The sequence below is a fragment of the Triticum dicoccoides genome, chromosome 5A (genome assembly GCF_002162155.2).
Source record: "Triticum dicoccoides isolate Atlit2015 ecotype Zavitan chromosome 5A, WEW_v2.0, whole genome shotgun sequence".
NCBI classification, from domain to species: domain Eukaryota; kingdom Viridiplantae; phylum Streptophyta; class Magnoliopsida; order Poales; family Poaceae; genus Triticum; species Triticum dicoccoides.
In genome coordinates this window covers 677,228,506-677,238,455 of record NC_041388.1, presented here as the reverse complement: position 1 = coordinate 677,238,455, position 9,950 = coordinate 677,228,506, and the positions used below count along the sequence as shown (strand labels likewise).

The following is a 9,950-nucleotide window of genomic DNA, read 5'->3' as shown; positions in this document are numbered from 1 at the left end:
ATAGACCGATGTTTTCAGCAGTCAGTCTAGAGGGCATTATAAATTCAAAAAAATACAAAAACTTAGAAACCTAGTTTTGTTTGTGGAAGAGATCATCTGTGCCAAAATTGAGGTGATTTGGAGGTGGTCGAAAAAATGCCCGCATTCCGGAGGGACCATTTGGTCTAACTTAAGCTAGTTTTTGAAAAAAGGTGAATTTTTCCACCACCTCCAAATCACCCAAATTTTCTTGTACATGGTGACCCACATGTGACAAACATGTCTATGAAAGAAAATTTTGAAAAAATTTATTTTACAATGCCCCCTTGAGGCATAGACCGGTGTTTTCAGTAGTCAGTCTAGAGGGCATTATAAATTCAAAAAAAATAAAAAAATACAAAAACTTGGAAAATGCAGCATTAAATCAGGGTGTGTACAACTCTAGCTTGTTCTTGCCTACACTACTAGGAAAAGGCATGCTAGTGGCGCACCGATTTTGCCTTCTAATGGCGCACTACTGGTGCGCCACTCGATATTGTTTTGGCTGATGTTGTTTTGGTGCTGTTTTGGTGCCATTTTGGATGGCTGCAGTGACTGTTTTGGTGCCATTTTTGATCTCCTAATATGGTTGCAGTGATCATTAATTTTAGAGCAAAATATGGCTGTTATTTTTTTTTGTTTTGTTTCAGAAACAGGAGAAACCAAAGGGCCCATGTCTCCCCTCCAGAGTTTTTGAGGGCCAAAGGGCAGGACGTTTGAGTTTTCGAGGAAACTCCCCACGTCTCCCCTCCACTGGCAACTCCCCATGTCTCCCCTCCACTGGCAACTCCCCACGACCACGACGTAGGTAACCCCCCTCCTATTCCATTGCCGCTCCATCTTCCTCCCTCTCTCCCTCTGCCTCCGCCATCAAGCAACTCCCCTCTGCCTCCACCATCGCTGGCCAGGAGGGCAATGGAGGAGGAATCGTGGAGCAACTCCCCTCCGTCTGCCAAGAGAATGGCGGAGGCATCATGGAGCAACTCCCCTCCGTCTGCCAAGCATCACCGTGGTGAGGCGTCTGGCAAGGAGCCGCTAGTGGTCGACGACGATGTTCCGGTCCCCGGGCAGAAGCAAGACTACACCGTGCCGCTCATGGTTGATATCCACCTAAAGGAGAAGCTGGATGTCGTATGCACCAGCAATCCAGACGAAGCCGACAAGAGGATCCGCGACATGAGGAGGAGGCTCGGCGGCATGCTTTCTCGGTCGATCGGCGTTGATGTCGAGTATACCAGGGAAGACGAACCTCCGCAAATGGCTGCAGTTCTGCAGTTATGCGTGGAGGATCTCGTCCTGGTATACCACATCACCGCGGCAACCAAATGGTAAAAACATCCAGTTCTGAAGTTTCTAAAGTTCTGAAGTTTCTGTCTAATTAGTAGTTTCTGAAGTTTCTAAAGTAGATGCAATAGTTCTGAAGTTCTGAAGTAGATGCAATACTAGTTCTGAAGTTCTGAAGTTTCTGAAGTTTCTATCTAATTAGTAGTTTCTGAAGTTTCTGAAGTTTCTGAAGTAGATGCAATAGTTCTGAAGTTCTGAAGTAGATGCAATACTAGTTCTGAAGTTCTGAAGTAGATGCAATACTAGTTCTGAAGTTTCTGTCTAATTAGTAGTTTCTGAAGTTTCTGAAGTTTCTGAAGTAGATGCAATAGTTCTGAAGTTCTGAAGTAGATGCAATACTAGTTCTGAAGTTCTGAAGTAGATGCAATACTAGTTCTGAAGTTTCTGTCTAATTAGTAGTTTCTGAAGTTTCTGAAGTAGATGAATTTGATGCACTAGATTAATTTGATGCAGGCCCAAGGAACTCCGCCCGCTCCTGCAGGAGAAGAAGCTGTACACCTTTGTTGGCTTCTCCATTGGAGGTCACAAGGAGAAGCTGAAGTTGTCTGGTTTGGAGATCAACCCCGACAAGTACGTCGACATGCAGCGCAAATGGAGAGTTCCAAACAATGGAAAGAAGTGGCAGTCTTTGGCTGAGTTTGCAGCCAGCCTCATCCACCCATCCTACAAGGAAATGAAGCAGAAGATCAACAAGAAATTGGACCACAAACTATGTGGGGACAGCCCATTGCCAAACAACCTCATTGAGTACGCAGCGAAAGATGCGTACGTCACCTACGAGGCATGGAAGAAAATCGAAACCATCAAAGAAGGTTTGAAGCAATGGCAAGAGGCGGAGGATCATTGGGATGACCCCTACTACTGGGGATATTGAGTTGTTTGTTGTATTATGTGTCTCAGTTTGTAGTTATGTGGTTGAACAAGTTTGCTTTTGTTATGTTGAACAACTTTGCTTTTGTAATGATGAACAAGTTTGCTTTTGTTATGTTGAACAAGTTTGCTTTTGTAATGATGAACAAGTTTGCTTTTGTTATGTAGTTATGTGATTGTTATGATGCTGGTGCAGAACACTTATGGTTGTGATGTGATGCTACTGCTATATAGTAGTGGCGCAGCACATGACAGGTGCGCTATTAGTGTCCATTTCATCTATAGCCTTTTTCCTAGTAGTGCAAAATGCAGCATGATGGACTGGCTGCAATGGAAATAATGGTGACAAATGCAAAAAATGAAATATGATGAAAAAAGCCCGCCTACTTGCCGCTTAAAGTTCACAATTCAACGGCCTGCATATGACTAGTAACCCAATCATTTATTGGGCCAGGATGCAGAGGCCCATCAGATTGTGATAACAGGTAGCAAGTAGGCCCCACAGGGCAGGGACGGAGATGGTTAGGCAATGTGCTGCCCGCTTTAGAAAGGAACTTGAGAGGGAAAGCTCAGCCCGCTATATAAACCGGTGCTAGCTCCGCTCGCTCGCGAGGTGGGACTAAACTCCCTGCACCCCTGGGATGTGCCCGGCGCAACGCTCGCTTGGGCCTAATTCGGATGGGCCGTCCCACGCCAGCCTCACCCGCTGGGTCGCTGGATGGACCGTTGGGCCATCTCGTTGTCTGCGCCTGAGGCATGCATGCATGGGAATGGCGGGGACGTGGGTTTGCATGCGCGGGTGGCGGACGTGAACTTTATCTATCCGAACTATGTTATGATTTCTACCCGAAAACAAGCTCCCGTGCGACGTGCTCCCGTGCGACGCACGCCTCTCGCGTGATATGCGATTCCGATGCGACTGCGTGCCAAGTTTTATAGATGGAAACTTCTTTAGATGCAATGCCATCTCACAAACAACTCAGAAACAATTGTATGATTGATCATAAAACACATGCATTGTTGTTCAAAGAACTGTCTCATGAATAAATTGTACCATAATTGCGAACATAGTGTGAAACAGAAAAAAATGTTTGTTTGCAACAAAATAATCCTGGTTTGAAGCTTAAACTGGTTGAAAAACAATTGAGCCTACTCCATATTGTCTTCTGCACTGCCAAAATCCAGTGACCTCTTGCGTTGCGTCGTTGGAGATTGCATCGGGCTTGGCGACGACCCATGTGCTTCAATCTTTTTCTCTTTAACATCAATGTAACCATACAACTTAAGTTGTTCTTGGTCTTTCTCTGCCAACTCTCTAGCAAGACCCTCCATTTCTTGGATTCTCACTTCCTGTAGAAAACCATAGGAATTGTATTAGGAAGAACTCAAAAAAGATGTAGCCATAAACTAGATGCATGTAACATGTAAAATTTGAACCTCTGAATCAATGCCATCCTCAGGAAAACAACTCATAGTTCTATTGTACACAATGTACAGGTGACATGTCTTGCTGCCATTCAGATCAGAAAGCATTTTTTGTACATCATCTGGTCCTGCAATCAAGAACATTCCTTCTGGCAGCTTCCACGCAGACCCGGGTAAGAAGTAGTATAGTTCTGCTACCAGTTTGCAACCAAAAGTATCTCTCATTTCACTCATAATGAGATCATAGGTCACTTTGGCGGGTTAAAAAATTCTGACTTCTGCCGGGTGTTCATCAAAGTATGCTCTCGGGACATGTGACATCTCATCATCCCTACTAACAAAAAATTCCATGACCAGCACCTAGTATCTCACATCAGAGTTAATACATTCAGTGAGTAAAGGGGCAAACATAATTTTTTATGTGCATAGCAACATTGCGGCGTTGTTACCTGCTTTTGTGGAATGTATCCTTCATGTGGAGTGACTGGGGATTGTTCCATCTCAAACCTTCTCACCTTGTTATGTGGAATGTATCCTTCATGTGGTGTGACTGGGGACTCTGCCATCACAGGTTTCTTATCCTGCGTATGAAACGTCGACAGTGGGTTTACACACAAGTTTTGAAAGGTCATACCATATCTTGGGTATGCATCGTTGCAAGGTACTTACAAGGGGAGAATTGACGATATGTTGTTGGGGTGGACTGATGTGGCATTGAACGGGTGACTCTATCGCAATGTCTCGAGTGAATGGCGACTGTGCCGTCTCATGATGCTTAGCCTACATACAATCGCCGACATAAGGTTGCCACAAATTGAAGATGTTTGTATCATAGAATACGTAGGTCCTTAATATATAGAATCGGTGCGAGATACTTACAGGGGGAGAATAATTGAAGACATGTTGTCGGGGTGGCCGTGAGATCGCATGGTCTTCTGACATATGTCCTTCCAAGCGGACCTTCTCCAGCATGGCCTTATAATCCATGTCTGACCGCTCCTGTAGCAGCTTACTGTCCATATCCGCACGTGCCTGCAACACATACGCATCCATCCTGACTCGCTCTGTCTGTATAATACTGTCCACAAGCTTCCGGTCCTTCTGCAACGTTTGATGCATTTCCTTGTAGCCAAGGACAAACTTTTTTTTCCATGTACTCACAGTCCCGCTTATACTTTTCTTCAATCTCAAGACGCATCTTCGCCATCTTACGGGAAACTCCTCACGCTCCTCCTTTATCATCATGTCCACGTATGAACGTTCTTTTTTTAGTTTCTTATCTACCTCATCGCGGTCCTTTTGCACCTTCAAGTCGATCTCCCGGCGCGCTTCATGCAAAGACTTGTCGTACTCCGCACGGTTGTTATGCGCCTCTGAGACCATGGTCCCTACAGCAACACATATACCCATAGTATGAAAACTGTATCCACAACCTCATCGAACTAATTCGAAACAATACGACCGTGAAAAAATATTCAGAACCAGTTCGTACGATCAACTACTACAAACTATCAATCAAAAAGCTCTTGCATGACATCCTGTACTCCAATTACACGAGAACTACTCAACTATGGCAAAACCTGGATTTTCTAATCTCTTCGGAAATGACTTCTTGGTCGAATCAATGGAAAAAATAATCAGCACTGCAATCAAAGATGGGAGGAGCCGTGGAGGAGACCTTTTTAATCCGGCGTCGGCGTGGTCGCTTGAGAAGCGATGGCGTGATCCCGGCGATGGCTATGTGAGGAGAAATAAGGTAGATGGGGATGGTTAGGATAGGGTAGATATGCGGTATAATGGGAAGGTATATATCCGTGATTGTAGGGTTAATTAGTTATTTTGAAGTAATGCGCTTCGATGCAAGTTTTTTTAACGAGTGTGATCTTTTCGGGGCTTCCAAAACATGTGCACTGACCGCGGGTCCAACCACATATCACAGAAGCCCAAGCCATCGTCGTGCCCATGCCAAGCCGCCGCCCACCATTGCCTCCCTTTCCCTTGCCCCACCAAATTGTTGTTCTTCTCCGGCGATGAAGCCTGCCATCGCCGGCGGACGATGAGAGACGAGAGATGTCCATGTCCAGTTCGGCCTCTCCGTCATCATGGCCGCGGTATGGTTCACTGCCGATGACCAGATGCCCCGACTGCCCACGCATCGTGCCACTGAAGCGTTTGACAACCATATCGGAGAAGAATGGAAACCATGGGCGGGAATTTGTGAAATGTGAGAGCAAACCAGAAGCGGGGAAGGTTAAATCTATGTTCTATTGTGTCTTTTTGCTATGAATTCTGACCCCAGATTTATATTTATTTCCTCGGAATTGGGATTTAGGGTTTCCCTTCCCTTTTTCAAAAGCTGAAAACATGCAAGCATTTTGAGTGGCTGGATGAATAAGTTGAGAGGTTTCAAACGGATGGCTTAATTGATTTGCCCATTGATTTGAGGCACGGGGCAACCCTAGAGGCAGATCTGCCATCGGCGGTGGATAATAAGGGCTATGCCAATGTTCCTCTGATGGTGGCGGATGCGGAACTCAAGGTGGAATTGAAGTAGATGAACAAGAACTTAAGGCAGTTGATCGATCTGAATAAGCACGCAAATCTGATGGCTGCGGGATTTTATTTTTCAATAATTGTTGTGGGATTTGTTTACTTGTTGATCATCACTCATTAGAAGTTGTTAACAAATTATTTCAGTCAGCTTCTGTATAAGCAATGTCATTTGTGCTTAATGCCTTGTATGACCAGACCAAGGAAAAGCTCATTTGAAATCTATTGGAAAGGACAAATAAATTTGAAAACTGATTTCTTGTTTCCAAAATAAAATTTAGCAAAGAGGAAATAGCTCGAACATAACATAGTAGCCCGAACATAACATAGTACCACGAACATCAATATAGTTGATCTAACACAAATAGTATGATAATGATGATTTGTAACGTAGCACATTACATCAAGGATTTATAAAGAACGCAAATTATTTTACTATGTTGTGATGTAACAACTCCAGAGGCACATGTGGAACATGGGAAACAAACAGATAAATCCCTTGATTTCCCAGGTACAGCAGCATCATCAAGAGTTAGGATGAAAAACAATGGTTATGGCACCATATTCTGCCATGTCTTGGGGCACAACACGATGAGGCAGTTTCTGTTTAAACAACAAATTTGTTATGTTAGCAAATTTGTAACTTATTCTTCTCTAAAAAAGGAAGAGCAATAAATTCATTCCAACAATTTCCAGAAATAATTGTCAACCCATTTTCGTTGGTAATTACGAGATATGTTTGGCGCAATTAGTGGCTAACTGGTTTTTTTGAGGAATAGTGGCTACTTGGTTTGATACATGCCAAACGTTATGTTCAGATTAGTTGCATTATTTCGTTCATTTTTTACCCAAAAAATCTATACAAAGTGTTAATTGGACAATGTGAACAATGTGGCATGAAGGTTGTCGGCCCAGCCAGTGGATGGACCGGATCTATGGTACCAGATGGAATCCATTGTAAACCAACCCTAAACCCTAAACCCAAAAAACCAAAAAACCCTGAACCCTAAACCCTGATAACTCTAACCCCCCACCCACCCCCCACACACACGAAACCGTAAAACATTCAAAATTTTGCCCCACATGGAAACCATTATGCATGAATTCTCTATGGGGTCATGGCATGCCATGAAGAAAGTTAGGGATCATTAGTACATGTACACGCAAGTACGATCTCTGACACGCGCATTTCCGGTCCCTGTACATGTACATGTAAACCAACCCAACATCGATCCGGTTTAGTGGATGGATGCATGCTCTATGTGTCACGAAGTATGTCGGCCGAGCCAGTCGACGGACCAGATCGATGCTACCGGAGGGATTCCATTGTAGACCAACGCTCGACCTCTGTCCGATGTGTGTGATAGGTCCACTATAAGACAAACATAGTTCCATCAACCCTAAAACCCTAAACAGTGATAACCCTACCCCCCCACTAAACCGTAAAAACATTCAAAAAATTTCCCCACATGGAAACCAATATGCATGCATTCTCTATGGGGTCATGGGATGCCATGAAGAAAGTTTGGGATTATACACGCAAGTACGATCTCTGACACGCGCATTTCCGGCCTAGCATGTCAACACCCCTAAAGCACTAGCTGGGTTCCTCACCTGTATGAAACCAACCCAACATCGATCCGGTCCAGTGGATGGATGCATGCTCTATGTGGCACGAAGTTTGTCGGCCGAGCCAGTCAACGGACCGGATCGATGCTACCGGAGGGAATCCATTGTAGACCAACGCTCCACCAATGTCTGGTGTGTGTGCTACGTCCACCATAAGACAAACATAGTTCCGTCAACCCTAAAACCCTAAAACCCTAAACCCTGATAACCCTTAACCCCCCCACTAAACCTTAAAAACATTCAAAATTTTGCCCCACATGGAAACCATTATGCATGCATTCTCTATGTGGTCATGGGATGCCATTAAGAAAGTTTGGGATCATTAGTACATATACATGCAAGTACGATCTCTGACACGCGCATTTCCGGGCTTGCATGTCAACACTCAACCCTAAACCCTGATAACCCTACCCCCTCCCACTAAACCCTAAACCCTGAACCCTGATAACCCTAACCCCCCCCACTAAACCCTAAACCCCTAAACCCTAATAACCCTAAACCCCTAAACCCTAAACCCCTAAACACCTAAACGAGTTGACAAGATTTTCTTATTTCTTTATATCACTTATCCAAATCTCACATAACTCACGCGGCCCAACCCTCCCTAAATCCCGTGATTACAGCTCCGCATTCTAACCACCCGGGCCGTCTGCACCTCCCACGACCGCTGCAAGATCAGATCGGAGACACCGGTCGCCCACGGAATACAGGAGTCGGCGGCCACCACTCGCCACCCACCGCCAACGTGATCTGAGGGCTCGGACGTCAGTGTTCTTCTCGCTGCCCCCTCCTCACGTGAACGCGCCGTTTTTCCTTTGCGCCGTCGACCGTGCTATACCGGCACTTATAGTTTGCGACGCACTAACCGCCACCATCTACTCCGTGGCACCGTCTCCGAGATAAGGTATTACCTGATCGTAACTATTTATAATCGTTGTCCGCCGCTCCTTTAGTAGTTGAACCCTCATAGGTTTTGCACCCAAATAGGTCTGTGCTTAAACCCATAAGTGGATCATATGTTAAATGACCCAGTTAATTTTGTTAAAATTAATTCTCTGCTAATTTTGTTATACATTTTCCAATTTTGTTCAGATTAATTGCATACGAGCCAGCAATGTCAGTTTCAGATACGAACCTTCATAATGGAGAAAAGCCCATCTCCGAAATTACCGATGCGGTAAGTAATTGAGTGTTTGTGTACAATCGTTTCATACACATAATTTATGTGTACTCAGTATAATTTAATGGCATGTAACAGGAACTCACCGAAAAGCATGGTCATATGAAGTTAGTATGCTCACAGACAAGGTTCGGAAAAACCATGAAACTGTTGTCACAAGACCACAAAAAGTACATCATATCAGAAACTAGTCTTGGCGGTCTAACCCAGATGAATGAAGTGACTCTACGGCGCATAATGTAGGTTAGACTAGCCAAGAGCATAGATATGGACACGCAATCCATTACCATCAGTAAAACGCCAATTCCTATAACAAAAGAGGACGTGCAAGGTATATTTGGCATTCCGATAGAAGGGGAGGATATAGATCCACATCTGGAAATGCAAACCGACACAGAATTGTTTAGCGCCTATGCAAACAATGGGCAAATTTTGATTTCTGACCTTGAAACGACGATCCGAGCTTCCAAAGCCCCAGACGGCGATTTCCTGAGACGGTTCATTCTGTACGCAATTGGTACTGTTCTAGCACCAACAACACAACATTATGTGGACTCGAAATTTCTTAACCTTGTTACAGATCTTGATAACCTTCGGAAATTTAACTGGGGATGTTTCACACTTAATCACTTCTTCAAGTCCGTTCACAAGTTTAGAAATCGAGATCACGTAAATCACAAGGAAATCTAATTCTGCTCCAGGTTAGTGCTAGATCACTACTTAATGTCCTTTAATTATTGTTCTGTTGCATATCTGTATGGTGATGAACTAATTTATTGTGTAGTATGGGTACTGGGAGCATGTGCGTAGTGGCCGATTAATGTATGCTTCTAGACCCCCTCCATTGATCGCACGATGGGACGAAATGATGGCTACTTTAAGAAGCGATGCTTACGAGAAAGGAGGTCTTCATAACGGGCTGGTACCTATCTAC

General features: G+C 44.4%; 1 pseudogene; it reads right to left on the bottom strand.

Annotated features, from left to right (window-relative positions):
- The window catches only part of LOC119300429, a 35,058-nt pseudogene that overhangs the window by 5,932 nt on the left and 19,176 nt on the right, over positions 1-9,950 (bottom strand).